Here is a 5,522-nt window from a genome sequence, read left to right on the forward strand (position 1 = left end):
GAGCGCTGAACGCTACCCTGTATCTTTCAGGTTTTTGATAAAGAGCAGAGTGAATTTTCTTCTGCTCAAAATTAAACTACAGGCTACACGTCACACACCACCGGTCCACCACTTAAGAATGAAAAGTTTGAGAGGATCCATAGATGCTATAATCTCATATTTGATTTTAACACTGAAACAAACAAGTCAAAATTCATTCTTGAAATGAGACTGTGTTTCATATTTTTTTTGTTCACAGAATTTAAAGGCCCAGTGCAGTCAAAAACGGGATTTTATCTTTGTTTTATATATATATCTCCACAGGGTTGGAATAATAATGTGAAATTGTGAAAATGATTACGATAATGCCCTTTTATTGTAAGCGCTGTTTGAAAAGACTACCTGAAATTTCAGCCTGTTTTGGTGCGATGGAGTTTCTGCCTGCCTGGCAGGCATCCTTTTTATCCATACCAAACTTGACGCAAAACTACGCCCACGAGTAACCTATATACCCAGCCATTACAGAAAGGAAGACGAAGAGAGAGGCCCAACTCGGTGAAAAATCTCTGTCAGCTCGCTGTCTTGAGACATCTTAATCCATGTCTTGAGACATCTTTATCCATGTCTTGAGGCATCTTAATCCATGTCTTGAGACATCTTAATCCATGTTTTAAGACATCTTAAGGCTTATAAATGAAGACGTCTTAGAAAATGAAGACTTGGTTAAGACAGTCTATGAACACCTCTTGGAAATTCATTGTCTTGAGACATCCGTCTTAAAACGTCTCGAGACATTTTATCATTTGTTGTTTTCATGTTTTATTAGTTATTAATCCTTAAGAGTATTGACCCACCCATGCGTCAATCAAATTAACATAATAAAAAAATTACTTTCAAAATCTGTCAGTTTCAGGTAAATATATCTGCAAATTTGAATGGGCTGCGTCTCAATCCACCGCATTCGTCTATGTCGGCCTTCCGCATCTGCGGTGGAAGGCGGCCGAGCTACAGCAGTGTTTGTCAGACCATGAGACATCCCGAAAATTGGTCTTCTCACGAAACCATCTGTAGCGTCCCAACAGTTTGGCCTATAAACAGTTTGGCCTATAAACAGTTTGGCCTGTGACCACTCTATTGAAAGATGAGACTCTTAGGAACACGAGGATGTTCTCTGTTTTTCTCTACGTCCCCCACACGTGTCATGGGACTCGTCTGAAGGTAACCCATACAAATTAATTGAAGTATGGAGGTGGTTTTGTGCCAACAAAAATAAGGGATTAAATATGTGTCTCCCAAAAATACACTGCTCAAAAAAATAAAGGGAACACTTAAACAACACAATGTAACTCCAAGTCAATCACACTTCTGTGAAATCAAACTGTCCACTTAGGAAGCAACACTGATTGACAATAAATTTCACATGCTGTTGTGCAAATGGAATAGACAACAGGTGGGAATTATAGGCAATTAGCAAGACACCCCCAATAAAGGAGTGGTTCTGCAGGTGGGGACCACAGACCACTTCTCAGTTCCTATGCTTCCTGGCTGATGTTTTGGTCACTTTTGAATGCTGCCGGTGCTTTTACTCTAGTGGTAGCATGAGACGGAGTCTACAACCCACACAAGTGGCTCAGGTAGTGCAGCTCATCCAGGATGGCACATCAATGCGAGCTGTGGCAAGAAGGTTTACTGTGTCTGTCAGCGTAGTGTCCAGAGCATGGAGGCGCTACCAGGAGACAGGCCAGTACATCAGGAGACGTGGAGGAGGCCGTAGGAGGGCAACAACCCAGCAGCAGGACCGCTACCTCCGCCTTTGTGCAAGGAGGAGCAGGAGAAGCACTGCCAGAGCCCTGCAAAATGACCTCCAGCAGGCCACAAATGTGCATGTGTCTGCTCAAACGGTCAGAAACAGACACCATGAGGGTGGTATGAGGGCCCGACGTCCACAGGTGGGGGTTGTGCTTACAGCCCAACACCGTGCAGGACGTTTGGCATTTGCCAGAGAACACCAAGATTGGTAAATTCGCCACTGGCGCCCTGTGCTCTTCACAGATGAAAGCAGGTTCACACTGAGCACGTGACAGATGTGACAGAGTCTGGAGACACCGTGGAGAACGTTCTGCTGCCTGCAACATCCTCCAGCATGACCGGTTTGGCGGTGGGTCAATCATGGTGTGTTGTGGCATTTCTTTGGGGGGCCGCACAGCCCTCCGTGTGCTCGCCAGAGGTAGCTTCACTGCCATTAGGTACCGAGATGAGATCCTCAGACCCCTTGTGAGACCATATGCTGGTGCAGTTGGCCCATATGCTGGGTTCCTCCTAATGCAAGACAATGCTAGACCTCATGTGGCTGGAGTGTGTCAGCAGTTCCTGCAAGAGGAAGGCATTGATGCTATGGAATGGCCCGCCCGTTCCCCAGACCTGAATCCAATTGAGCACATCTGGGACATCATGTCTCGCTCCATCCACCAATGCCACGTTGCACCACAGATGCTTTAGTCCAGGTCTGGGAGGAGATCCCTCAGGAGACCATCCGCCACCTCATCAGGAGCATGCCCAGGCATTGTAGGGAGGTCATACAGGCACGTGGAGGCCACACACACTACTGAGCCTCATTTTGACTTGTTTTAAGGACATTACATCAAAGTTGGATCAGCCTGTAGTGTGGTTTTCCACTTTAATTTTGAGTGTGACTCCAAATCCAGACCTCCATGGGTTGATACATTGGATTTCCATTGATTATTTTTGTGTGGTTTGTTGTCAGCACATTCAACTATGTAAAGAAAAAAGTATTTAATAAGATTATTTCTTTCATTCAGATCTAGGGTGTGTTGTTTAAGTGTTCCCTTTATTTTTTTGAGCAGTATATATATACAGTATATTTCCTAAGCTTTCTTATCTCTCCAAGATATAGGACTGACGCGTCAAAACCTTATTCCTCCAGCTGTAATGTTGTCTAACTCAGGAGGTAATGGTGCAGAGAGACAGAGAGCTGTAATGTCTAACTCTGGAGATAGTGGTGTAGGGAGACAGAGCTGTAATGTTGTCTAACTCAGGAGGTAATGGTGCAGGGAGACAGAGAGTTGTAATGTTGTCTAACACTGGAGATAGTGGTGTAGGGAGACAGAGCTGTAATGTTGTCTAACTCAACATTACAGCTCTCTTTCTCCCTACACCACTACCTCCTGAGTTAGACATGTGTTATATATGTGTGTATATATATATATATATATATATATAATATATATATATATATATATATATATATATATATATATATATACACACACAGTTGAAGTCGGAAGGGTACACAAAATTAGGCTGGAGTCATTAAACTCCTTTTTCAACCACTCCACACATTTCTTGTTAACAAACTATAGTTTTGGCAATTCGGTTAGGACATCTACTTTGTGCATGACACAAGTAATTTTTCCAACAATTGTTTGACTATTTCACTTAAAATTCACTGTATCACAATTTCAGTGGGTCAGAAGTTTACATACACTAAGTTGACTGTGCCTTTAAACAGCTTGGAAAATTCCAGAAAATGATGTCATGTCTTTAGAAGCTTCTGATATGCTAAATGGCATCATTTGAGTCAATTGGAGGTATACCTGTGGATGTATTTCAAGGCCTACCTTCAAACTCAGTGCCTCTTTGCTTGACATCATGGGAAAATAAAAATAAATCAGCCAAGACCTCCAGATGTAAACCTCCACAAGTCTGGTTCATCCTTGACAGCAATTTCCAAATGCCTGAAGGTACCACTTTTATCTGTACAAACAATAGTACGCAAGTATAAACACCATGGGACCATGCAGCCGTCATACCGCTCAGGAAGGAGACGCGTTCTGTCTCTTAGAGATTAACGTACTTTGTTGCGAAAAGTCCAGCAGCATCATGTTGTGGGGGTGCTTTGCTACAGGAGGGACTGGTGCACTTCACAAAATAGATGGCATCATTAGGCAGGAAAATTATGTGGATATATTGAAGCAAAATCTCAAGACATCAGTGAGGAAGTTAAAGCTTGGTCGCAAATGGGTCTTCCAAATGGACAATGACCCCAAGCATACTTCCAAAGTTGTGGCAAAATGGCTTAAGGACAACAAAGTCAAGGTATTGGAGTGGCCATCACAAAGCCCTGACCTCAATCCCATAGAAAATTTGTGGGCAGAACTGAAAAAGTGTATGCGAGCAAGGGGGCCTACAAACCTGACTCAGTTACACCAGCTCTGTCAGGAGGAATGGGCCAAAATTCACCCAACTTATTGTGGGAAGCTTGTGGAAGGCTACCCGAAACATTTGACCCAAGTTAAACAATTGAAATGCAATGCTACCAAATACTAATTGAGTGTATGTAAACTTCTGACCCACTGGGAATGTGATGAAAGAAATAAAATCTGAAATAAATCATTCTCTCTACAATTTTTCTGACATATCACATTCTTAAAATAAAGTGGATCCTAACTGACCTAAAACAGGGAATTTTTACTAGGATTAAATGTCAGGAATTGTGAAAACTGAGTTTAAATGTATTTGGCTGAGGTATATGTAAACTTCCGACTTCAACTGTATATCTGTGTGTGTGTACAGCTTAATCATTATTAGGTTGTTACAGACATGTTTGGTCATCCTGTGTTTGTGCATGCAGTATAGTACACTACTGCAGACACTGCTAGACATCCTCCTCAGCACCAGCATACAGATGCCCATGCTGTCTCATGTCTGCTTACCAAATGGCAAACTATTCCCTAGTGCACTAATTTTGTCTATCTGCGTTATGAACAAGCATGTTGCTGAAAAGCCTCGTGTCTGTCAGTGCAGTTACAGGGGCGGAAATCCCAGGGGGGACGGGGGGGACACGACCCCCCCATCCTGGGAAAAATATGATTTGTCCCCCCCCAATATATCACTGTAAACATAACTATCTCATTTAAATAATATTACTAATACGCAATGAAAGCAATTGTGCTGATTATAGACACTTAATAGCTCGTTTTTAAGTTTCAAAAGATTGCGCCCCCCCCACCCTTTGCTCACAATGGTTTGATCCACTGCCAGTTCCTTAGTTGGGGACAGATATGCAGGGACAGACTGGCAGAGACAGGGAGTCTCAGGTAAGTTTGTTGAGTCTTTGTTTGGCAACATTATGAAAGGTTCTCAATTTTTTTGACTAGTAAAATAGGAACATAATTGGAAAATGCCATGGATACCCCCACTCTCAACTTAAACTGGTGACTGAACTAAGATTTGTTAAAGGCAATGGTATTGCTGTTGTGATTAGTTGTGTAGTTTTGGGTACCGGTAGTTAGGAGTACGGCAAACACCTTATTTCTTTGGTTCCTCAATATACATTTACCATATTACAACGTAGTATTACAACAATGGTAAATTCCCCCTCAGGAATTGCTCTTGAGAAAATTTCATGTAATTGTCCCCTCCAAAGTTGATATCAGATTTTCGCCCCTGTGCAGTTAGTGCACTGGGGGACTAGTAGAGTAATGACCGCCTGCGCCACGCCCCTTGTTTCAGCGCATCTAGAG

This window comes from Salmo salar, chromosome 20 (genome assembly GCF_965601325.2).
Source record: "Salmo salar chromosome 20, fSalSal1, whole genome shotgun sequence".
NCBI lineage: Eukaryota > Metazoa > Chordata > Actinopteri > Salmoniformes > Salmonidae > Salmo > Salmo salar.